The sequence below is a fragment of the Trichomycterus rosablanca genome, chromosome 10 (genome assembly GCF_030014385.1).
Source record: "Trichomycterus rosablanca isolate fTriRos1 chromosome 10, fTriRos1.hap1, whole genome shotgun sequence".
Taxonomy (NCBI): Eukaryota; Metazoa; Chordata; class Actinopteri; order Siluriformes; family Trichomycteridae; genus Trichomycterus; species Trichomycterus rosablanca.
This window is the reverse complement of record NC_085997.1, coordinates 7481835-7508851: the sequence shown is the minus strand read 5'-3', so window position 1 is coordinate 7508851 and position 27017 is coordinate 7481835. Positions and strand designations below refer to the sequence as shown.

At 42.4% G+C, this 27017-nt stretch overlaps 1 long non-coding RNA gene, 1 other non-coding gene and 1 pseudogene across 3 annotated transcripts; all 3 read left to right on the top strand.

Annotated features, from left to right (window-relative positions):
- The first annotated feature begins 9087 nt into the window (after positions 1-9087).
- Positions 9088-10361, top strand: LOC134321752 (uncharacterized). 2 transcript variants are annotated; one of them, XR_010013904.1, is made up of 5 exons: positions 9088-9201; positions 9438-9471; positions 9771-9868; positions 10040-10151; positions 10259-10361. It is a non-coding gene; the product is annotated as an uncharacterized LOC134321752 (long non-coding RNA). The 2 variants fall into 2 exon arrangements; XR_010013903.1 differs by lacking the exons at positions 9088-9201; positions 9438-9471 and having other exon boundaries at positions 9500-9868.
- Positions 10362-15584: 5223 nt separating this feature from the next.
- LOC134321624 (uncharacterized) lies at positions 15585-17884 on the top strand (annotated as a pseudogene).
- A 4686-nt stretch (positions 17885-22570) lies between these two features.
- On the top strand, positions 22571-22642 carry trnah-gug (transfer RNA histidin (anticodon GUG)). The gene has a single exon. It is a non-coding gene; the product is annotated as a tRNA-His (tRNA).
- Positions 22643-27017: the final 4375 nt, after the last annotated feature.

The following is a 27017-nucleotide window of genomic DNA, read 5'->3' as shown; positions in this document are numbered from 1 at the left end:
TATTCTCGGTGATATCATGTTGGAAATGTGTGTTTTTCGTTAATAGGATCAGCTGACTGAATTCCTCCGAGTGGTTTTCTCGCAGCCACTAGAGCTTTATGAAGATCCTGAAGGCTTGGCTCATGTGACGCTGGACCTCCTAAAGTTGCACGTCAAGCAGATGCTGAAGACCACGAAGAAATACTGAGCAACCCTTTAATCTCTTCCTTTCTTCATTTTTACACATTGATATAATGTTTACATTTAACAGGTCACTTTGTTAGGAACACTCTCTTATCAGGTTCTTGTTGCTCGATTTCTCGAGAGGTAAGTATGCCGTTTCTATCATTTTTATAATGAACAAACACTAACATTATTCGTGCTTCTCTTTTACAGGTTTATCAGAGTATTTAAGAGCTCTTTTGTCAGTATCATTACCACTGATAAATAATAATACTTTTTATGATACTTAGTGTGATTAATATTATATTGTTTATGAATGATAGTATTTCCACAATAGAAATGAATTATTTAGAGATGTGTTTTGGGTTTAAAGCATTTTAGTACGTACGGTACATTTTATTTTTTCTTCTTTTATTGCTACCTTGTATATTGTTTGTTTGCTTATTAGGGTTTTAACGTCATGTTTTACACTTTTGGTTACATTCCTGACAGGAACGGTTGTTACTCATTACACAAGGTTCATTACTTCACACAAGTTCATGTCACACACAGTCTTGGACAACTGAGTGTCTCCAATTCACCTCACTTGCATGTCTTTGGACTGTGGGAGGAAACGGGAGCACCCGGAGGAAACCCACATGGACACGGGGAGAACATGCAAATTCCACACACAGAAAGGACCCGGACCGCCCCACCTGGGGATCGAACCCAGGACGTTCTTGCTGTGAGGAGACAGTGCTACCCACTTAGCCACCGTGCCGCCCACTTGTGTATTGTGTTTTTAATTCCTAGTTAAATAAACTGCCTTTAAATCAATGTTTGTTGTCTCATTTTTATTGACAAAATGTACAGTTACATTTTATATCATATTCTGGTCTGATTCTATGTCTGATTCTACAACCCCAAAATCAGAAAGAGTTGGGACAGTATGGAAAATGCATATAAAATAAAAACACAGAATTCCTCACATTTATTTTGACTTGTATTTCATTGCAGACAGGAAGATCCTGAGATATTTCATGTTTTGTCTTTTCATTTATTAATAAACATTTCAGGCCTGCAACACATTCCACATTTTGTACTGTTGAGAATGTACGGATATAAAAAAATTATCAAAATTACCCTTTAAAATGGACACATTTTGCCAACACCCACCAAATATCAGCCCATCCCACAGTTTGGCGATTGAACCAATCTGCCAAGAAGCCACCAGTGTCTTTGCCAACATTCATAGTGTCTCCACACCATGGAAGTCAACTCACTTCTGTCTCCCCTGGGGTTCTGGTGAAACACGTATAGTTACCTTTGTATGGGGTGTATACAGGTGGGATGGCCTTTCCCCAACACCACTGGGAACATGTAATGCTCACTGGTGGAGTCGCCCTCTGGTGCTGCAGTTCTACTGAATGGGGAAACAACACATTTTAAACCCTCAGGGTCATTAAATCTATTAAACGAGAGAGGCACGGTTCCAAGATGGGGTCTGGCAGAGGAGCATGAGTAGCAATTTCTCAGGTTCGCCTGCTTAGTGGTATATATTATCCAATTTAGTCACTCATTGCGATCCTGTAACCTAGTTTCTATAGCAAAGGTTACTGTTAAAGTAGTTACGCTAAATACCTTAATACTTTTTGGGCCAGATTCAGTAGTAATGGCTGGCACACTGTTACCAAATGATTCGGTGGGCCCCATCTTAGGTGTAGATATTACATTTAATCGGAAAACCCAGATATTGTCAGAGCCTGATTGGTGGCTGAAAATATGATGGCCAGTATAATTCCTGCTAATATGGAAAGCACACACAGAGTAATTCCATTGAGGCAAAACCCAGGGGCCTACAAGCCTGTTCAGTTACGTCACTATGGGGATTAAAAGGCATTTCTAAGGTTCACCTTTATTCAGTGGGATTAACTTCCACCTCTTCACCAGCAGCCTGATCACAATTTTCAGAATTATCCTTGTTTTGGTTTAGGCTGCTGGTGGCCAAATCATTTCTAACCTCCTGGAGTGTCCTGGAGGGTGCAGGTGAGGGTACACAATCGGTTAGGTGGTGCCAATTGCCCCGTTTTTACCTTTTCGGCATGGTTCATGACCTCTATCACTTCCCACGGTCCCATCCACCTAGGCTCTTGATCCTTACCCAATCACCTGCTTTGATGGAACCAAATGGGGTCTCTTCCTCCTTCCCGACCTCTGGCTCACAGTTCCGGACCTGTGTGAACAAAACTCGGGCAAGGTCAGTCAGTACCCCAAGTCGTCAATCCAGTTAAGTTCCGTGCCATTGCATGCTTTTGTAATTTTACGTTTCAGGGTCTGGTTGCTTCTTTCAACCAGGCCCTGGAAAGCAGGATGGATAAGAATGATTAACAAAGTAAAGCCAGAGCCTCACTGTTTATTATTATTATTAGCATTAACATTGATCAGATATCTAGCTACCATTTTTGTTTACATTTGAATTCCACTAAATTTGTTTAATTAATTCAGTGCAGACGTGAAGACGTGTCCATAATTTTTATAAACTCACCTCGGACAAATATTTTCCAGATAACTTCTGTACACCGGCATAGGAGAGATTCATGGTGCTGAGGAAAATGCACGTCTTTAACCCTTTAATGGTCTCAACATGAACTCAACTTATACAACTTTTTATGGATGATTTTTCAGATGCTGACTTCAAGTTAACATATAAGTTAGAAATGGTTTTTTTTTTTCTTTTAGAGTAAGAATACCAATATTTTTTTGTTTAACACATGCCAATAGGGGAGTAGATACGGCCCAAAGAAAGATTATTTAATACAGCTTATTTTTACCCAAATATTTACCCAGATCATTAAAGGCTAAAAATGCCACATGTTTGTTAAACTTTGTTGAGTTTTGCTTCAAATTAATTCTGCCAAACTTCAGTTGTTTTTTGTTATTGGGATATATACAGTATCTATGACTTGAATGTAACACCCAAATAAAAATAAGACATAGAAAATGCAAATAAAATAGATTCAGTGTTTCTTACATTTACAAATAAAATGTAAACTGGAAAATGTAGGGCTAATCATAAGGGCTAAATCAAATAAATATGTAAACAGCTGATTATAATCATGAATTGGCACAAATCATGTTCAGATGGAAGAAAGAAATCAGGTTAATTGTTAAGGTGGTTTACAGGCTTAAAAGAACAATTTTTATATTCAAAATGACCGAATCTGTTTATACTAATAGCATTTACTTTTACTTCTATTTTTAATACTTAAGTACATTAAACAACAGATACTTCTAAAAGGTGCAAAGGTGGGGGCCAGATGCGCTCTGCTCTCTCTCTTCCTCTTTATCTTGAGGTCAGAGCAGTAGGAGAAGCGAGGGTGGGGGTCACCCCTCCCTCCTGCTCTCCGGCTCTGTCCCATCTTATGTTTGGTGTCAGGGATTTTAACTCTTACTGCGATTTCAAGATGCATTAACAGGAGCAATCGCTCAGTCCAATCGAGATTTACAGCTTCCAATTCTCTTTCTCCTGTTTTCTCCCATTCGGTTTTAGCCAGAGCAAGCTGCCCTTGTTCAAAACCGAAACCTGTCCATGAGCTTCCATGGAAGCTTGCTCCGTCAAAGGTGGCATTAAATCACGCACCTGCCCTTCCTCAAATAATTTTCGGAGCTTCAGTATAACTACCATGTAAGCTGGTCCTATCGACCCAGTTGTTCCGTGATTGCTTTAGTTAGCACCACTTCCACAAGTTACTGAACAAAGACACCAATAAAGGGTACAATTATTCTAATTCATTCAAACAAAACAACAAACACAATGAAAAATATAATGTAACACGTTATTATAAGGGATCAATTATACATATCAACGGGAAAATTACAATACTAAATACTAAGACTATCCCACAGACTGACAGCAGACAAAGTAACTTATACTACCGGTCGTCACCAATAGTACAGTGTTCCAGTTCCACTGCCACACGATGATGCTCATAGACAGGCGTCCCAGATGTCTTTACTGTTAATCCTTAAACTACGGGTCAGGTGGAACACACAGCATCACCTAGTACTGATTCATTAAACTACACACACAGCATAACACAGGCCACACAGACCTTCCATGAATAATAATGAAAATATATTGATAAACCAAACAGGTTTAAAATCACACAGATCTTGGCCACACAGGCTCTCCGTAAATAATAAAAATATATTGATAAACCAAACAGGTTTCAAATCACACAGATCTTGGCCACACAGGCTTGCCGTAAATAATCACACAGCATCACCTTTTCTAGTACTATGGGTCAGACGGTATCACACAGCATCATCTGATTCCCACCGGCATAGAACACACAGCATCACCTAGTACTGATACAACACACTAGTTGACCTTCTCACCTGCCTATTCTATGTAAGTAAGAAGAAAATTTTAGCAGACTTACCGCGGTACTTATCATCAAACACTCACACCCTACTCTAATTGTTTTCACCTATTCTAGCAGAAATTCGAAAAAACAGGCTTCTGCTTACCTTTTTCAGTTTGGGAGCCCGGTGTGAGTGTCTGAGAATTACCCCCGCGGTTGTCACGTCCGGGGTCAAAAAAGATTTAGATCACCAACTAACAGTTACTTATTTAATCAATATGATGAGAAGATCAAAAGTGTGTTCCCAGCTGGGGGCTCTCTATCTACAACCACCATTGACACACAAGTGTCAGGGAAAGTTGAGAAGAGCCGCCCCGAATGCCTCCAGGTGGGGGCTTAAATATTCTTAACCACACCCATAGTCCATTTGTCCATTTCTTTGTTTCAGTCCATTTCTTCTCGTCACCTCTTCCATGGGCCCGCTGCCAGTTCCAGAATTGTTGTGTCCTTGTTTACACCATATATGGACTTCCTCTGGTACATTATTTTACACAATGTTATCCGACTCCGCTTATCCTATACTGTACATTCTGACCTAGCAAATCAAGTGCCTCTCAGCTGAGAATGGTTTATCATAACAACTTTACGATTTATCATAACAACTTTCGTGTCATAATAACTTTAATGAACACACACACCCTTGTGAAGAAGTTAAATTGCCACGGTTGATAGTGGCCTTTTAGGGTGATGGTAGCCTTTTAAAACCCCAACATGTGTAAGGTTACAGTAATTATTACTTACAGCACAAATAAAAAAAATTAACACTAAAATCAAAGAGGGACATTTTTAATAAATTAGGTGTGTGTGTGTGGGGGGGGGTGTTTAAAATCATTTGAAAAATAAACAAATGGTGAAATTTAAATGTACACCATCACCTGCAGCGCTGCAGCACTGAGACCTTCTGCCTTTGTGACATCATTGTGATGACACTGAGTGTTCTATTAGAGCTCAGTTTAGTTGAACCTTCAGTGTTTGTACATCATTTCTCATGATGGCTGGACAGGAGAGACGTGCTACCGACCGTCCTTCTCTAATGCGACGCTTTTTGAGTAGTCTATGTCTGTGCTGGCCGTTCGGTCGAGTTCGTTCTCAGACGTCTTTTCAGGACGTCTGTGGTGGCGAGACTGAACCGGAGGGCAGTGTGGACGCAGAGAACCAGACAGTTATGGAGGGATACTTGTTCAAGAGGGCCAGTAATGTCTTTAAAACATGGAACAGGTTTGTAGAGAGCTAGAACACACGATGAGCAATCATTTAGGTAGAAATGAATGGCTAATTAAACACCTCTAATCATCATAGCAATCGTTTCCTAAATATTGTACATTTAACTGACTCTGACTGATCAACGGCATGTCAAATCAGAATACACAACGATTCAACACGATGATTTAATATGAAGCTCATTTATATCACTGTATTAGTTACAAGTGAAACCCTGCAGAATTTCAGTACTATGCAGTTGTTTTATTTCTATGATTCCTTTTGTTTCTGTTTCTTTCCTTCAGGCGCTGGTTCCTGATTCAGAACAACCACCTTATGTACAAGAAGAAATCCGGGGTTAGTCACGTGTCCTTTGTCTAAAGTAAAATCAGTAGCAATAGTGGCCTACTGCAAAATCAACATAAAAAGGAGAAACTGTTCCTGAACAATCACTTTTAAAGACTCGTTTGCTAAAGTTTGAGTTGCTTTGCTTGTGCTTTGATTTAAAACTGAAATATTAGAGGTAAAGAAATGTTTGAGAAACCTTTTGTGCCCCCAGCAGAATATCATGGTGGTCATAGCTGATTTACGCCTGTGCACGGCCAAACACTACAAGAGCATTGGACGCCGTTGCTGCTTCCAGGTGGTTTCACCTACAAAGTAAGTCCAGTGTACCATCAGGCCTGAAAATTAATTTGATTTCTTTATTTATGACACTCTGAAGGGCGTGGCTGTGCAACTGTTCTGCTAAAGAAAGATGAGGAATATAAAAAGGAACATTTTACTCTCTTTATAATAGAAATGACATGAAAACCGGAGTGGAATAAGCACTTTGTTGTGCTATAGATTCGTGCCATGTTCAGGGTGTGTGTGTGTGTTTGTGTGTGTGTGTGTAGGATCTGGGTATTGCAGGCCGATTCAGAGGAGAATAGAGAGGCTTGGATCAGAACCATTCAGAACATGGTTGCTAACACCGATGGTGACAGAACAGACGACTCCATCACTTCCCAATCAGATGAGGTGGTGGATTTGAGCCCAAAACAGGAAGGAACCAGTAGCTCCTCTGAATCACGAGGATCACAACACACAGAGAGAGACTCACTACGTCCACGATCCGCTTCTGGAACCTCAGGTGGGTTTGAAACTCCAGTCTAACAAGAACACTCGATTCCATCAAGTATAAAGCAAACCAGTTTAAAATGGCCAAAATCAACATTTGAATGGATGCAGACACATTCCATTTCCACTCTCCTACTCTTTGTGATTGATAACTGCTCCATTCCAAACCTCGTACCCTTGAGCATCCACTTCTGACCTTGCCTCTGTACAGCTGAGCTGAGTCTTGGTGAAATTGTGCTGGAATCAGCTGCTGTGTTGGATTCCCTCTCTGATGCTTCTCTAGCGAGCAGTGGTAAGTACACACTACAGCAAGTCGACTAGAAAACCATTTTTTTATTCAGAGCTAAATTTACTAGGTGAAAGGTTTTGAGTGAATGAGTGCAGTGATTTAGAAAAGAATCCAGTTGATGTAAAACGCTGATACTAACACAAAACACGTCTTTTAAGTCGAGAGCATTGACGGTACAGTTGGAGGGACCTCACACATCGAAGAAAGCCCGGTGGAACTGAGCACCAGCACTTCCTCCAGCAACTTCATCCACACAGGTCAGCCAGAGCTTTACTGAACCATTCAATTATATTGTGAACTGGTAAGATTTAATGATAAAACATTTGTAACGTATGACTCTGTAAAGCTCTGTACACTTGTTGTACTTCTGATGTGTTAGAGATCATTTACTGACAGCGATTAAATGACATTTGTGTGAACAACAGCTGGTGAGAAGAGCACGACTACAGGAAAGCACTCGGTCCAGAGAGGCAGCGCTCCTTCCAAAGGTCTGTCCAGCCTCACACCTTTCATAGAACAAATATTTTCTAGAGCTTAAATCATGCTGCTCGTGAGTTTTTTTATTGAGTTTTTTACTTTTACTGAGAAGTTTCTATCAGATTAACAACATGTCCTGTTTTACAGAGTGCTTCGATAGCCTGTACGGAGTCGGAAAGCTTCTGGGGAAAGGAGGCTGCGGTTCTGTGTTTGCAGGACTTCGTAAGGCCGATGGAAAACAGGTGAGATATTTACTCGGCTCTGCTCAGAGTGACACGAGAATTGTCGATCATTACAAAGCTGCTTGATTTTAAGATCCACAATGACTACGCATGTCATCAAACTTGTAGTTAAAAAGCGAACGGCCCTTTTGGTTACTGTTGGCCAAAAGTACGTTCCCGTAATATTCGTTCCTGATTTTAATCGTTTTGTTTTGCATGTTTTAATAGGTTGCTATTAAGATTGTGCTGAAGAGTGGCTGTGACAGATTCATCACCATTGTGAGTTACATTTGTTTCACTTGTGAAATATTGCAAAGATGCAACAGCCATTTAAAAAAAAAAACCGTATCTTATAAATGACATGATGCATTAAAATGCAAAATAGCATCGAATGTAACCGCCACTCTGCCTATTGACTATCGATTCCAACCCCATGCTAACCATATCTGCTCAAATGTTAGCCTGGTGAGAAGAACGGTCTCCCTGTAGAGGTGGCATTGATGCTGATGGTGTCCGAGCCACCTCGCTGCGAACACGTCCTGGAGCTCCTGGAATGGTTCGACATGCCCGAGTGCTACGTCTTGATCCTGGAGCGACCCGCACGCTGCATGGACCTCTTCGAATACCGCAGGAACGGCTCACTTCCCGAACGTCTGGCTCAGGTCATCATGTGGCAGGTGGTTCTCGCCACCCGTCACTGCCGTGATCGCGGCGTTCTCCATCGGGATATCAAGGAGCAGAACCTTCTGGTCAGTTTCGACACGTTAGAGGTCAAGCTCATAGACTTTGGCTGTGGGGACTTGCTCAAGTCGACACCCTACAGACGTTTTGCAGGTAATTGTACCTCGGAGGTCAGTAGTTATAAAAAACAGATGACAGCGATCGCATAGGAAAGCCGTGTGTGTGAACCGTTTCTCTCACTTTTATTCAGGCACCATACTATACGCCCCACCTGAATGGATCGAGGAAGGTAAGTATCATGGTTGCGCTGCAACGGTGTGGAGCCTGGGCGTCCTTTTGTTCGTTCTAGTGTGTGGAGAGCTGCCATTCTGGAATGAGAGGGAGATCGCTGCTGGACATCTGATCTTCAAAGCTGGTGTGTCTATGGGTAAGAAAATGCAGAAACATAAGAAGCATGTCTCTTTTAGTTTTTTTTTTTTAAGTGATGTTAAATAGTTTCTATTACAATATTGTAACGACCCGATCACTGCACGCACAGCCTGCCGTCATCTGATAAGACGCTGCCTGGCCAAGGATCCGAATAAGCGACCCAGCCTCGAGATGATCCTGGAGCACAACTGGTTTTCAGAGATCCTTAGGAACTATCCAGGTCAGTCAGAACACATAAGGATAGACCTAAATTGATTTTGCTAAGAGTCTATGTTAGCATATAGGCCAGATCACATGTTGCAATGAATCATCGTTACATTTTGCTAATAACATTTAAAACACTAGGTTAGTAATTGGTGTGTAAAGAACTTTAAACCAAATAAAATTAAACATTTTTATAGCTATAACAACAATTCCTCATGTCAAACTGTTTTTTTCCTTTTCTTTACTCTACAGGCACCTGTATGGGTTTGTAGCAGACAAATCATGGGTGAGCATATTGGAGACTAAGCAATGACTAAATGTGAATGTAAATATGAACAAAACCGTCCACTGTTTGCTTTCATGTAATGTCAAAGTAATCTGAGAGCATGAACACCAGAAAACACAACAGGAGTGATTTGGAGATCAGCATCATTTTGTGGATCAGCTTGACGAGTCAGTCGACTGAATAATACTGAAGTTTTTCAAGCTGCTTTTCATCCGTTTCCCCCCTTAGATAATTATTAGCTTAACATCCCCTTAACACATGATGGAAATCAATCTCACATTATGTTTTCACCACCACAGCACAGGTCTGCTACAAGAACACATCCAGAAATTTTTAGCTGAGGTTCAGATCATCTCCGTTCCTCAGCACCGTGTACATACCACGCCAGATCAGAAAGGTGAGTGCTGGAGAAAGTGGTTTAGGCATTTAGGAGTTCTTCTCAAAATGATCAGCGTCATCTTATTGTAAACATGCTTTCAATCTGGAGATGAAGCTGCTCTTCCTAAAACATGAATTTAAACATCAATGATTGATATGGGTGTGTGTGTTCTGGGTAATTGTCTTATAGAAAGCCCCATCAATGAACAAGTCTAACCTACTGGAAGATGCAACCAGATCAGATTTGGGCATAAGCATCTGGCAGAAGATGAAACGTCTTTGAGTCACCACAACAATCTACGGTGGGTGTCTGGTAACGGATTCTGCAGACTTGTAACACATGTGTATTGTGCCTTGATTCCAGTCGATGGTAATTTAAAGGTCATTACATTGTTTTGTGTCCCTACAGATCAACGACCACGTCTGTCGTCCTGAAAGCACTTTGACCTTCTCTGTGATGGTGTATGAGACAAGAGAGGAAACAAAACCAATAAAATATTGAATAAAACTGTGTTTGTACTGGCATGTGTATTTTCTTTACCTACTTTATGACCTGCACAACACAGGAGAGCACATTTTATGAGTAATTGATGCAGAAATGTAGATGAATCCTAAACAAGTTTGGAATGACCTTTTCCTGCAGCTGTAGTTTTGTACAGCTGAGAACGTATGGATATAAAAAATGATCAAACTGACCCTCTACAGTTGGCACATTTTGCCCAGCAACATTTCAGGAAACCAGACTTCACTCAGTAAATCACTAAAGTACTTTATTTAAACCAGAGGGTCTAATGTCATGTAACAAAAAGCTTTTTCAAAAGTGATTTCGTTCAGTAAAACATGTTACATGACATGTTCTGACATTTCAACAACAAATGTTTAAAACACAACATAAAGGCACTGATCCCATAAACTGTAGCCCAGTGGTCATCAACAGGAACACTTCCATGTTTTTAATAGAAGACTGTGCAACATCACTGTTGTTTAGAACTGGCACTACTTATGTCTGTCCAAAGATCTCTCATGGTTCTGTACAGGCTAAACAACAGAAACAGAAATGAACAAGCAACTCGTCACATAAGTGATAAAATATTATAAACTGAAATCTTTATCAATGAATAATGAAAATAATGAAAAAAAATAATTCAAGTTAAATCAAGCAAAGTAAGGTGTGACTCATTTGAGAGTCGTTGCCAGGTGTGAATTGGGGTTAAACTGACTAGGAGGGACATGCTTTATAGGTGGCTGACCAATTGGTGTGAAGTCCCTGGGATAAAGCAGGTTGTATCTAAAGGTGTTGCTGGGTCTGAAAAAGTCATTTTGATGCTCGTACTGGCTGCACGCTTTCTGTCTGCTCTCCGCTTGCTTTTAGTTTTTAGTTATTTTAGTCATTTTTTATCTTTTATTTCTAAAATATAGAGCTCAATCAGCAGACACCGACAATAGATCGGCTGGAAAGGCACAGAATTACAGAAATCCATTACAGAAATACATTAAACTAGACATTTAGTTAACTGAGTTTTCCACTAGCCGTCAGACTAAACTCGGGCACAGTTATCAGGACTACCATGGCTCCTATCACTACAGCGGGTTCTTCGTGCTGCTCCAACTGCTACAGACTCCTACGGAAAATCGCTGTGCTGGAGACAAAAATGCTCACAATCCTACCTGGAACGGATAGGAGTAATGGTTCCAGATCACTCGAGGGTGAGTCAAAATCTAACACAGAACAACCAGCTAAACTAAGGCTAGACAGCTTAACAGACTTCCCGAAGCTTGACAGAAGTCAATCAAAACGGGAACAGAAACGAGCCATGTGAGAGAATAAGTCGGTGGCACAAACTTGGAGCAAAACCAAAAGCACAAATGCAGCAGGTGGTTGTCTTAATGTCTTCCACGCCAGACTGTTCATCATGGGCTCGGAAAGCTAAAACTATTCCAAAACCGCTCAGAAATCTGATCGAGGTTATCCCCAGTGGTAATGGTAACAAAACAAAACCAGCAAAGCTGACTATAAAAGGGGTCTCAAAGCGGGCTAGCAAAAACACGAGGCTGATTAACCAGAGGCCCTCGCCTGGCTCAGAGACCGCTCCAAAAACTCTGATCGTCGGTGACTCTGCCATCAAGAATATAGGCAGCAGATCAATGCTAACATGCTGTCTCCCGAACATGACTCTCTCAGACTTCCCAACATTCTCTCCCAGCATGAAGCGATCGACCGAATTATTCTGCATGTGGGCAAAAGTGACATTCACAGAGAGGAGTCAGAAATCTTAAAGAACAACTTCACTGAACTGTTTAATACACTTGAGAAGCTGACTGCTCAGAAGTTCATCAGTGGGCCTCTCCCAGCCCGAAGATCTAATATGTTTTCACGGCTACTCAACCTCAACACGTGGCTAAGCAGAACCTGCAGTTTGAAAGGTATGGATTATATTGACAATTTTAATCTATTCTGGGGGTGCAGAGAATTTTTTTACCCAGATGGCACCCACCTAAGCAAGACTGGAGTGAAGGCACTAAAGGACAACCTCCATTTTGCTCTTCACCACCCATCTGCTTCTTGGACTGACTAGACACAATACGTGCATCCTCAACCTCCCTCACCTGCCTTCAACCATGAAGGACCATCAAACATACAATCCCCATCACTGGAGAACACAGCTCAGGCTGAGTTTCTGACTCTTGAAGAAAGCTATTACGACCTTCATCATCAGGTAGTGATACAGCAGTCAACAGCAGAGACATCACAGTCATCCTCCAACTTGTCTCTCTCAACAACATCACCTCCACATATGGATTTCACAGAGAAAATGGAGAAACTGGTGTGTGTTGGGACTAAATTCTCACACTCCATCTCAGCCAGTCCACAGGTTTCACCCAAAAAGCCCAGGGCACCAACCAGTCTAACCTCTTACCTGTACCATGACAACCTCGGGCTGCCCCAGGGGCTCCTGTGGTTCCTTTAAAGCTAGCTCTGCTTAATATTAGATCTCTAGCCAACAAATCATTTTTAGTGAATGACATAATTCTATCCTACAGTTTAGATTTTCTGTTTCTAACTGAAACATGGTTAGCAGAAGGCAGCAGTGCCACTGTTCTTAACGAAACAGCACCAGCAAACTTCAGTTCTATGAATGTGTGTCGAAGTGGTAGGAAAGGTGAAGGAGTAGCTGCCTTATTTAAAGATGTATTCCAGTGCAAAGAGACTGTGCTTGGCAATTTTATGTCTTTTGAATACCTGTTTTATTTTGAAGGGTACTCCCAAAATTTTTTTTTTAACCATTTATAAACCTCCAAGATACTCTGCACATTTTATAGATGAATTTACTGAACTACTGTCAGTTATCTCCACTGAGTACAGCTTTTTCATCATAACTGGGGATTTTAACATCCACTTAGATAATAACAAGGACAATAACACCAAAGAACTTTTTGGACTTTTTGACACGTTTGGTCTATTGCAACATGTGAAAGGGCCTACACATACTCGAGGGCACACTCTGGATCTAGTTATTACTAAAGGTCTTAACATTTCTTCTGTTATGGTCAAGGACTTAGCCCTCTCTGATCATTTTTGTGTCTTCTTTGAAATGCTGATCACCCCAGATGCTCAAACTAGCTCTGTTTCTGTTAAGAAAAGGTGCATAAATGAAAGTACTAGTTCTCAGTTTATGGAGGCCATAGCTATATCACCTTTAACTTTAATTGCAGAGTCAGTTGATGAACTCCTGGATAACTTTAACGTGAAAATATTGACTGTCATGGATGTGGTTGCCCCGGTAAAAGTCATGAAAACGTTGAGCAAACAGAAAGCACCATGGCGTAACACAATGATGGTAATAGCTCTGAAAAGAGAATGCAGGAGAGCTGAACGTAAGTGGAGGAAAACTAAACTTCAAATACACTATGATCTCTATAAGCAAAGCCTTTGTAGTTTTAACTTAAGCGTTAGGCAGGGCTAGACAGCTGCACTTCTCTAAGATCATTAACAGGAACATCAACAACACCCGCACTCTATTCAACGTGGTCGACAAGCTTACAAATCCTCCAAAACAGATTACGCCAGAACTTCTGTCCACAGAGAAATGTAATGAATTTGCTAATTTCTTCTGTGAAAAAATCAAAACTATTAGACTGACCATCAACGCCACTCAGTCAAACGATGAAACCATGCTGCCCCTACAGACACCTAGAAATAACATGACTATTATGTCACAATTTAATACAATAGACCAAAAAACTCTAGAGAAAACAGTTCAGCTGTTCGGTTACCTTATGCCTTTTTTTTTGTCTCTCTAACTCCTTGTGTATGGTTCTCTGAACCCCAGATCCAACAATGCAGGTCTTGTCAAGGTGACAAAGACTTGTCAGAGCGGAAAGAAGTGGCTGATGCTGGCACCAGCCGACACTGAGCCTTGCAGTTTCCCATATGGTTTATCGGTCAGTGTTCCTGGTTTTTACCCAGGAGACCTGGGTTCGACTCCCGGTATGGGAATTGGACTTGAGAGAGTTGGGAGTTGGTGATATAGCTATGGCCTCCATAAACTACAGCCTTGTTGCTGTAGCTCAAGCGCATTGTTCTGTTGGAACTATGACTGCAGTCTATCAGGGGGCAGCCGACGTGAGCCACCAGTGGCAGACTGCTGGTAAGCCGTGATCGTATAGTGGTTAGTACGCCGCATTGTGGCCGCAGCAACCCTGGTTCGGATCTGGATCATGGCACTGTCCTTTTGTATGCCGTGCTTCGAAGGTTTCTATTCTCTCCTCAGTCAAGAGACAGAAATGGGGCTGGAGCTTCAGGAAAGCCACGACCGCATACTCACAGGGGCCAGTAGTTCCCATATGGTCTAGCGGTCAGGATTCATGGTTTTCACCCAGGCGGCCTGGGTTTTACTCCTGCTATGGGAATTGGTCTTTATGATTGGACTGGAGCAAAACTTTGCCTGTTAGTTTCTTGGCACCTTGTTGCTGTGGCTCAAGCAGCTTGTCCTGTTGGAAGTATGACTGCAGTCTATCAGGAAGCAATTGACGTGAGCCACCAGTGGCAGACCGCTGGGAAGCCGTGATCGTATAGTGGTTAGTACTCTGCGTTGTGGCCACAGCAACCCCGGTTCGAATCCGGGTCACGGCACTGTCTTTTTGTATGCCGTGCTTCGAAGGTTTCTATTCTCTCTCTTTTTTTGTCTCTCTAACTCCTTGTGTATGGTTCTCTGTACCCCAGATCCAACAATGCAGGTCTTGTCAAGGTGACAAAGACTTGGCAGAGTGGAATGAAGTGGCTGATGCTGGCGTCAGCCGGTGCTGAGCCTTGCAGTTTCCCATATGGTCTAGCGATCAGGATTCCTAGTTTGATGGCTGCTATTGATATAACTGAAATGATATTATTGTTATCTTTTTTATTTACTTTTTGAAAGTTTTTAAAAAAAAAAAGGTTCACAGTGATCATTACCAGGATAAAACAGGCAGTGAATGAATGAATGTATTTCATAATAAGAAACAATAAAAACATCATACCACCAGGTGGTGGCAGTGTGATTGTGTGGGGATGCTTTGATATTTGAATGACTTCATGGGAGTCTTAATGGACTGAACCAGGAATAATCTGTTGATGCATGCTCAATAATCCAGGTACACAAATCCACAAAGTTGAATCAGTTCATCTGGACACAAGTTTGTTGTAGAGATACGTTTCGCCACTCAATCCGAGTGACTTCTTCAGTCTGAGCTGGTGATTTAACATCAGATGCAGACAGAGCAGGATCACACCTAAGAGCCTGCAACTCAGATCTTCTGTCAAGGGTCACCGAGCTAGCAAGATCATTCAGAAGGCACAGAACCAGCTACTGAATGAACGGGTGAGACAAACTAACTTCACAATCGATGTCTTGAAAACTAGAGAGGAGCAGATCGTACAAAGACTTACATCAGGTCTAGATGAGTCCACTCTCCAACAGGTGATTAACTTCACGCAGAAGGCTCGTCTAGAACAACATGAAAAGTCAAAAACCAGGCAGCGAAAAAAGTTTGACTTGCTTGCTGCAGGACAGAAACACCAACATACCACGGATGGCCGAAAGAGGAATGAAGGGCGAACACACACTGATGATGTGGACAAGCGGGTGAAGAACTTCTCAGACAGACAACTCACACAAGCGGAGAAAGACATTTTGGCTAAGAGGTTGAATTTCGCTGTTACACCGAAGCAAGTCCCACTAGTGGAACTGATCACCGCCACAGAATCAGCAATCCGCAACAACAACATCTCCGATCTGGAAGCGGAACAGTTGCGGATGAAAGTGTCAGCTTGCCTTAGTAATGCAAAGCCACCTACATCCAACATCAGCAGAGACGAGAGGTATGCACTTACTACACATAGTAAGGACAATAACATCATCATACTTCCTGCTGACAAGGGTAGATGTACTGTTCTGTTAAACCAGATAGACTATCATGAGAAAGTGATGTTGTTACTTAGTGACACTAACACTTATGAACTGCTAAAACGAGATCCAGGTAGTAGCTACAAGAAAAAGGTGATAGATTGTCTGAAAGTTTTAGAACAGAACAATGCTATTGACAGGGCTTTGTACTAAAAATTATATCCGGGAGAGGCTACACCTAGTCTGTATGGGTTACCTAAGATACACAAACAGGTTGTGCCTTTACGACCCATTGTTTGTATGATTAACTCTGTGACATAACATTTCTAAGTATCTAGCATCAATTCTCAACCCGTTGGTTGGATTTTGTGGACAAGGTGAAGGGCGTCTTCATGGAGACGGAGGAAACAATGGTCTCGTATGATGTTACATCCCTTTTCACGTGCATTCCGGTTGCTGAGGCAGTGGAGGTGGTCCGTAGGAAACTACAAGTCGACCCCACCCTGAGCAAGAGGACCACCCTTACCACGGACCAGGTGTGCACACTTTTAGAACTGTGTCTTCAGTCCACCTACTTCTCGTACAGAGGACAGTTCTACAAACAGAAACATGGATGTGCTATGGGGTCCCCCGTCTCACCTATTGTTGCAAACCTGTACATGGAGGAAGTGGAAAAGAAGGCACTAAGGTCCTACTCAGGGACACCACCGAGTCATTGGGTCAGATATGTGGACGACACCTGGGTTAAAATAAAATCCGAGGAAGTACCACATTTCACGGACCACATCAACTCGGTGGACAAACACATCAAGTTCACAAGGGAGGATGCAAGCAACAACAGTTTAGCCTTCTTAGACTGTGAAATTGCTATTCAAGATGGGGGATGTTTGAAAGTAGATGTGTATCGCAAACCAACACACACGGACCAGTACTTAAGGTTTGACTCCCATGATCCATTGGAGCACAAACTAGGAGTCATCAGGACGCTGCACCACCGAGCGAACAGCATCCCCACAGACACTACGGCCAAGGATAGAGAGAAATCTCATGTCAAGAAGGCCCTGGGTGAATGTGTTTATCCCAACTGGGCATTCGTAAAAGCGGGAAAAATGCCCAAACACAGCTCCAGTGGATCGAAGGGAGGAGAAGGACAACCGGGGTCTAAGCGCAAACCAGTGGTGATTCCGTATGTGGCGGGAGTATCGGAACAATTGAGACGGATATTCTCCAAACACCGTGTTTCAGTTGCTTCCAAACCCCAGAACACGGTACGCCAGAAATTAGTTCACCCTAAGGACCGGGTTCCTTGACACAAACAGAGTAAAGTAATGTATGCTGTTAGGAACTGTTGTTGCCGGGAACTGTACATCGGGGAAACTAAACAGCCACTGGCTACACGGATGGCCCAACATAGAAGATCAACCTCTTCTGGCCAGGACTCCGCAATTTACACCCACCTGCAAGCCAGCGGCCACTCATTTAATGATGACGATGTGCAGATCCTTGACAAGGAGGAAGGCTGGTTTGAACGGGGAGTCAAAGAGGCCATCTATGTGAAGAGGGAACGACCATCTCTGAACCGGGGAGGGAGCCTGAGAGTACATCTCTCACCATCTTACAACGCCGTAATAGGAGCTATACCTCAATCATAGTGAAAGACACACTTGACCATTGTAATTAATGGTCATTGTGATTTGCATATGGACCTGATCACCGGTTCCATTGTTATGCAATGGGCGGTGATCGGTCGTTATGCAAATCGGCTGCATATAAGGTTGGGGTATTCACCACCAGCTCAGACTGAAGAAGTCACTCGGATTGAGTGGCGAAACGTATCTCTACAACAAACTTGTGTCCAGATGAACTGATTCAACTTTGTGGAACCAGGAATAATGAACCACTGCCTTGATTCTCAGTGCTGAGAATCATCCACTATCTAAATAATACCTGCTCTGTGGTGGTTCTGTGGGGGTCCTGACCATTGAAGAACAGAGTGAGCAGTCTAGAGTCAGTAATTGTAGAACTACAAAGTGCTCCTATATGGTAAGTGGAGCTGATAAAATGGACAGTGAGTGTAGAAACAAGGAGGTGGTTTTAATGTTATGGCTGATTAGTGTAAACTCACACACTGTTGTATGTGCTTGCATGACTGTAGGACGAGTTCTCAGTGCATTACCGTAATATCCATAAAATGTGTCCTTGAGATTTCAGTGCAGAAAAGTTTGTGTAGAGACTGCAGCAGCGGATACTGTGTTTGTTTAGAAATTGTGGTCATACTTTTTTCAACAAGGTAAGTTTATTAAAATAAACGTTTTTTGTATATTAGCTTCTGGATATCTTCGGATACTACGGACGAAACTGTGTTGTACTGCTATGATGATACGACTATGTTCCAAACCCTTTTAGACTCTTCCACCACCGTTAGCGCTTCTTTCAGTTAGTTTAGCGCTTTAAATATATTATCCACAGTATCGCTTACTTTTACAAACCCAATTTCAAGGTTTAGACAGAAGGGAAATTGTCAATGTAAATAGACAGCAGTTTGTAAAAGATGTTATTTATATTCTAGCATACAAACATACATCGCTCCAAAATATGAATGAACGCTTCAACCAGGGTTGCCAGATTTCGCATCTCAAAGTCCGCCAAAATGCATGGAAAACCGCCCAACATACTCAGGAAAAACAGCCGATAATCAGCGCTTAAACAATATTAAACCAGTTAAACATGATCTACTACTGCTGATATCTCACAAATCAGTGATTATAAATGATGAATGGCATTTGAAATAATAAAAAACTAAGACTAAGAAGTCTTAAGAAGTGTTTCTTTAGGGTTTTTTGTGTTCTTGCTAGAACTGTTTCTACTTGAAGAACTATTTAGTATAATTCAAGGTTCTTTGTTAACTCAATTTGATTTTTATGGATTTTTGCCACATATAAATGCACATAACATAAAATTCTCCTCCAGAGATGTTTTTCTTTGTGTGTGTAAGCAGCAACATACTTCACCTAAAACTTGATATAATCGCCTTCAAGAGAGCCGAAACAGAAATAAAAACATTTTATATTAATTGAAGTTTTACAGGACAACGTATGTTAAAGTTTGTAATTGAAGTCACATGTTTGTGAGGATTAAAGCTGGTTGCAGAGCCTGGATAGCTCAGTCGGTTGAACGTCAGACTTTTAATCTGAGAGTCCAGGGTTCAAGTCCCTGTTCGGGCGAGTTGCTTCTTACTGCATTAGGTGAGCGGTAATGTCCCGTACTACATGGTTTATTTAGAATGATGAAGAATTTGTACTTTGTGAGATATTTCTAAGTAAAATAGCATGTACTTGATAAGCTTGAAATAATAGCACACTGCATGCAACATGTTCTCCACAACAACTAGTTATTTTAAACAGACTGTAGTAAATAGAGGACAGTTTAAATCTATATTTATGTGCAGCGTAATAATGCACTGAGTTTTAGATATTAATACCCACATATTTTATGCTGAATTACATGCATTATAATTTCAGTTGTTGCTTCACAGAGCCGCTTTGTTATTGCACTGCACTAAACAGTTGGTATATCCTGCACTATTTTGGCCCCTAATGCAGCATCAACCCTTAAGTCAGTCTGTCAGTGGTACAATCTGGTTCAGTTCGTCCTAAAGGCTGCGATAAACGTGAGTACGTGAACTTAAACACGATGAACACCCACTTTATAATGCAGCATCAATGATCTGTTAGTACATTACAATTTACAAAGGGTAAAGGAGAACTCTTTATAAGGGGAATTAGCTCAAATGGTAGAGTGCTGGCTTCGCGTGCGAGAGGTAGTGGGATTGATGCCCGCATTCTCCAATGCAGAAACCTTATGATCATTTAAAGGCATCACGTAATATAAGACTCGTTTCTCGTTTGCTCACTGAAACGCTGCGTCAAAAATGAGGTCAGTTTTTGCTCTATTTTCATTATCAGTCTTCTCAGTAGGTGGAGGCGACTTTGGCCCTTTCTATATAGGGCATCCGAGTTGCTAGACCAGTCAAGTTTGTTATTGAGGTGAACAAGTATCAAAAGAGATTGGCTAATCTATAGTGAAAGTGCAGAGGCTCTGTATTGCATCCCATGCCTTCTGTTTTCTCACGAGCTGAAAAAGCCATCTAAAAGTTGGTGTTTCGCACTTTGTTGCATTTCAGTGTTTAGCACTTTGTTGAAGTCTGTTTTCTTTTTGCCCGTTTTTAATGAGAAATGACTAGTGAGTCAAGTTTTGTTTATCTTTTTTTATAAATAAAGACTTTTTTTCTTAATATGGAAATCTGAAATGGCATTTTTATTTTATGTAATAAATAGGCTACTTGATAAAAAGCTGTTCTCTTCAGTTATAGCTTTTAATCATTCTGCAAATAAAACAGAATGTGAAGTCTTGTGTGATTAGGCTATTTTAGATTAATGTGTGGTTAGATGACTAGACTGATAGATACTGGGGTAGTGACTGGGTATGGGCACCGCTTTTGCACAGGGCCCAGAATTTGGTGCTACACCCCTGGTCCAGGGTTCAACTCCCTGTTCGGGCGAGTTGTTTATCACTGCATTAGGTAAGCGGTAATGTCCCGTACTACATGGTTTAATTAGAAAGTTGAAGAATTTGTACTTTGGGAGATATTATTAAGTGAAATATCATGTACTTCATAAGCTTGAAATAATAGCACACTGTATGTGTAACATGTTCTCCACACCAACTAGTTGTACGCCCAGCTGTTTCAAACTGACTGTAGTAAATAGAGGACAGTTTAAATCTATATTTATGTGTAGCCTAATAATGCGCTGAGTTTTACATATTAATACCCACATATTTTATGTTGCCTTAAAGACTCACTTAAATCCTGATCTAATTTTTGATGCTGCTTTTCATTAAGCAATGCCGCAACAAGTTTCATATTACCCTTAAATAATCATAATGTTTCTGGAGAATGTGGGCATCGATCCCACTACCTCTCACATGCTAAGCGAGCGCTCTACCATTTGAGCTAACCCCCCTTACAAAGGACCCACCTATCTGTATAATGTACTAACAGAGCGTTGATGCTGCATTATAAAGTGAGGGTGCAATGTGTTTAAACTCACGTACTCTTGTTTATATTATGCGTTGCTTTTAAATGATCTAAGACTCACTTTATTTAAATGTTGATCTTAGCCTTTAGAACGAAAAATGTGAGGTCTTTTATGAAGTGCATTTTCTCTTTGATTTTGTTGGACTTGTGGTGGTGGTGGTTAGGGGAAGGGGGTTGTGATTATATGTAACTTTACTACCTTATGTGCATTTGCGTCTTTGTTCCCATTTTGATGGTTGTGATATTGCTTTAAGCTTAACTTTTCTTTTTCATGTAATTACTGATATTTTACTGGATCTCTGCTGATATCTTGTGGACCATATTGACTAATCAGTGAAAATTAATGTTTCCTTGTATAATAAAACCATTATGTTTATTTAACTTTAATTAGCTTTAATTAGTAAAGAGTTAATAAGATAGTGATGGTGAAACTAAAAAAGTGTCTTTACCATCACAACAAGTTATGTGCTGGTAATGACATGTTGAGGTAATGACAGTTTTTACTTAGGGAAAAAAGTAAACAGCTAGTATACAATGTACTTTACATACATTTAAATAATGTGAACATTTCAATTGTAAAATACTGCTGTATCAATGTAAATAGACGCTGAATAAACATACTTTATGATCAGTATAAATACATGATTAAATTTCTCACATTTTCAGTGATCAAAAGCCTGGGTCCTGGCATCCATGTGGATGTTACTTTGACACATACCACCTACCTCAGCATTGTTGCAGACCATGTTCACCCTTTCATGAAGACTGTATTCCCTGATGGCTGTGTCCTCTAAAGAAGTAGATTTGTATAAAGCATGAGCTGTCAGAAGTGGGATTCGAACCCACGCCTCCAGGGGAGACTGCGACCTGAACGCAGCGCCTCAGACCGCTCGGCCATCCTGACCTGAATGTGCATTACCAAAGCCAATTTTCCTCAATACCCCCACATGGCCAAAGATTTGTACGAACTGCTGAATCTTTTCACATTATTATGTATGTTAGAGGGTTAAAGACATACATTTGTATAAAGCATTAGCAGTCAGAAGTGGGATTTAGATGCCTTTTTTTGTCTCTCTAACTCCTTGTGTATGGAGCACCAACAATGCCTCCAACAATGGAGTTCTTGTCAAAGTGAAAAAGACTTGTCAGAGCGGAAAGAAGTGGCTGATGCTGTTGGAACTATGACTGCAGTCTATCAGGGAGCAGCGGACATGAGCCACCAGTGGCAGACTGCTGGGAAGCCATGATCGTATAGTGGTTAGTACTCTGCGTTGTGGCCGCAGCAACCCCGGTTCGAATCCGGGTCACGGCACTGTCTTTTTGTATGCCGTGCTTCGAAGGTTTCTATTATCTCTCTTTTTTTGTCTCTCTAACTCCTTGTGTATGGTTCTCTGTACCCCAGATCCAACAATGCAGGTCTTGTCAAGGTGACGAAGACTTGGCAGAGCGGAATGAAGTGGCTGATTCTGGCGTCAGCCGGTACTGAGCCTTGCAGTTTCCCATATGGTCTAGCGGTCAGGATTCCTGATTTTTACCCAGGTTTTCGACTTCCTGTATGGGAATTGGCCTTTATGATTGGACTCGAGCAAAACTCTGTGTATTAGTTCCTCGGCGCCTTGTTGCTGTAGCTCAAGCAGCTTGCAGTTCAAATCTTAAGCCATGTGGGGGTGTTGAGGAAAATTGGCATTGTTAACGTGCAAGCAAGTCAGGATGGCCAAGCAGTCGTTCAGCTCGCAGTCTCCCCTGGAGCCGTGGGTTCGAATTCCCCTTCTGACAGCTCATGCTTTATACCTTCAAAATGGGAACAAAGATCAGAGTTAGAGAGGTTTTATTGTCATTTCAGCTACATACAAGTACATATTGAAACGAAACAGCGTTCCTCTAGGATCACGGTGTAACACGGTACAAAAAATGCAAGACAATACAAAAACAGTGTAAATACAACAATAAATACAAAAAATCCTATAATAAATAACTACAAAAGATATTCCTAATCATCCCTAATATAAACAAGTAATTAGAAGACAGGACTAAAGACAAGTGTTAGTACATGATGGTGAATAGATGGTACAATGGTTCATGAGGTAGTGACATGTTGTACATTAGCAGCGTAAAATTGGCAATGCCGATAAGGTGCCTAAAAAGTAAATAAGGTGCAAAAATACAAGTAAGGTGCAGAAATTACTTGTTCAGTTCCAGGAGGTGTGCAAAAAATGCAAGTAACATAGTCAATACAGTTCAGTGTGTGGCAGCAGAAAATTTCCGGAGGAAATTGTTACAGTACTGAGTTGAGGAGTCTGATTGCTTGTGGGATAAAACTGTTACACAGTCTGGTTGTGTTAGTCCGGATGCTGCGGTATCGTCTCCCAGACGGGAGCAGAGTAAAAAGTCCATGTGATGGATGGGTTGGATCGTCCACAATGCTGAGAGCTTTGCGGATGCAGCGGGTGTTAAAAATGTCCGTGAGAGATGGAAGAGCGACCCCGATGATCTTTTCAGCTGTCCTCACTACTCGTTGGAGAGTCCTGCGGTCCGACGCAGTACAATTTCCGAACCAGACAGTGATGCAGCCGCTCAGGATGCTCTCGATTGTTCCTCTGTAGAACGTGGTGAGAATGGGGGGTGGCAGATGAGCTTTCCTCAGTCTTCTCAAAAAGTAGAGACGCTGCTGGGCTTTCTTGGTTATAGAACTGGTGTTGAGGGTCCAGGTGAGATTCTCCTCCAGATGAACACCGAGAAATTTGGTGCTCTTGACGATCTCAACAGATGAGCCGTCGATGTGCAGTGGGGAGTGGTCCCTTAGTGTCTTTCTAAAGTCAATGACCATCTCTTTGGTTTTATCCACGTTCAGAGACAGGTTGTTGACTTGGCACCAGTCCGTTAGATGTTGTATCTCCTCTCTGTATGCTGACTCATCGTTGTTGCTGATGAGTCCCACCACAGTTGTGTCGTCTGCAAACTTAACGATGGAATTCGAGCTGTGCATTGCTGTACAGTCGTGCGTAGGCAGAGTAAACAGCAGTGGACTGAGCACACAGCCTTGGGGAGCGCCGGTGCTCAGTGTGGTGGTGCTGGAGGTGTTCTTACCGATCCGGACGGACTGAGGTCTCTCAGTCAAGAAATCCAGGATCCAGTTGCAGAGAGAGGTGTTCAGGCCCAGCGTGCTCAGCTTTCCAATTAGATGCTGAGGAATGATGGTGTTGAATGCTGAGCTAAAGTCTATGAACAGCATCCTGACGTAAGTGTTCTTTCTGTCCAGGTGTGTAGAAGCCAGGTGAAGTGTAGTGGATATGGCGTCGTCCGTTGAGCGGTTAGGACGGTACGCAAACTGCAGTGGGTCCATGGTGGGAGGCAGTAGTGTCTTAATATGCCTCATGACTAGTTTCTCGAAGCACTTCATGATGATAGGCGTGAGTGCTACGGGACGATAGTCATTGAAGCATGACACAGATTACTTCTTTGGCACGGGTACGATGGTGGTCGTCTTGAGGCACGTTGGAACGATGGCGCTGCTCAGGGAGATGTTGAAGATGTCAGTGAATACATCTGCCAGCTGGTCTGCACATCCTTTGAGCACTCGGCCAGGAATGTTGTCTGGTCCAGAAGCTTTCCGTGGGTTGACTCTGTGCAGAGTTCTCCTCACGTCCGCTGTGGTGAGACGAAGCACCTGGTCATCACAAGGTGGGATCATCTTTCTCGCCAACATGTTGTTCTGCGCCTCGAACCGAGCGTAGAAGTCATTCAGCGCATCTGGAAGGGAGGCATCACTGTCACAGACGGGTGGAGTCGTCCTGTAGTTGGTGATGGCCTGGATGCCCTGCCACAAGCGCCGTGTGTCACCGCTGTTCTGGAAGTGGCTGTGGATGTTCTGGCCGTGTGCGCGCTTTGCTTCTCGGATTGCCCGGGACAGTCTGGCTCTCGCTGTTCTCAGAGCCGGCTGGTCACCTGCTTTAAAAGCGGAGTCTCGGGCCCTCAGCAGTGCACGCACCTCTGGAGTCATCCACGGCTTCTGGTTGGGTCTGGAAGTGATGGTTCTAGTGGTAGTGACGTCCTCAATGCATTTGCTGATGTAGCAGGTCACTGAAGTCGTGTACTCCTCTAGATCAGTGTAATCGCCGTATGTTGCAGCCTCCCTAAACATGTCCCAGTCAGTGCACTCAAAACAGTCCTGAAGAGCAGAGATGGATCCTTCTGGCCAGGTTTTCACCTGTTTCTGTACAGGTCTGGAGCGCCTGATGAGTGCTCTGTATGCTGGAATTAGCATTACAGAGATGTGGTCTGAGTATCCGAGGTGGGGGCGGGGCTCCGCCCGGTACGCACCGGCAATGTTCGTGTAAACATTATCCAGCGTGTTCGCCCCTCTCGTAGCAAAGTCCACATGCTGATGGAATTTAGGGAGAACAGACTTGAGATTTGCATGATTAAAATCCCCAGCGATAATAAACAGTCCGTCTGGATGAATGTTCTGCAGTTCGCTGATGGCTCTGTAAAGTTCGCCCAATGCTTCCTTCGCGTTCGCGCTGGGCGGAAGATACACCGCGACAATAAGCACGCTGGTGAATTCCCGTGGTAAATAAAAAGGTCTGCATCTAACAATAGCAAATTCCACCATCGGAGAACAGTACGCCACAACAAGCACAGAGTCCTTTCACCATTCGGTGTTAATGTAAACACAAACGCCTCCTCCTCGTGTTTTACCGGACTGAGCTGCATTTCTATCGGCGCGATACGATGCTAGCCCGTCTAGCTGAATGGCACTGTCTGGAATGTTGTCGCTAAGCCATGTTTCAGTGAAAATTAAAACACAATAGTCCCTGTACTCACATTGGGTAGTTCGCTGAAGTCTGATACAGTCCAGTTTATTCTCCAGAGAGCATGCATTTGCGAGGAATAACGATGGTAGAGCCGGCCGGCTTGGGTTAGCTTTTAGCCTAGCACGGACCCCGGCTCGCTTTCCACGCTTCTGCTTCCTCGAGCACCGCTTGCGGCGCCCCCTCCCCCGGTCACCTGCTTCAGGTAACACCGAGGACTGCAGGCCTGGTTCGCGAAGTAGGCAGAGTTCATGCAGAGTTCGCTGCAGATCATCTTGCAGGTTGGTTTCTGACTGTTTTCTCAATTGTAGCAGTGTCTGGCGGTTGTAAACTAAGTCAAAAGTGGTTTCCATACGTTTATAAACAAAACTGTCCTAAACAAACTTACAAACTTTTCCTGAAAACAACAAAAAAACACAGTTTTTCGACCCCAGAGCGGCCGCTGCGCCGCCATCTTGGATCAAGATGCAAATGATGCAAATGCACATAAGGTGCACATAAGGTGCACATAAGGTGCACATAATGCACATAAGATGCAAATGCACATAAGGTATTACAGTTACATATAATCACAAACACCCCACCACCACCATTAAAAAGAAAACCCTCCAGCAGCACTGCAACAAGAACAGAACAATCTCCTACAAGTCCAACAAAATCAAAGAGAATGCACTTCATAAAAGATCTCATCCCCGAATATGGCTGCATGTTGGCACTGTTGGCTGACTGAGACTTTTTGAACTTCACTATTTTGGCCCTTACATAAAGCAGCATCAACCCTTAAGTCCGTCTGTCAGTGGTACAAAGACAGTTATGCAGCATTATACAACAGGTAGTTCCGACCTTACAATCTGATTGGTTGAGAAGCGTTCTAAC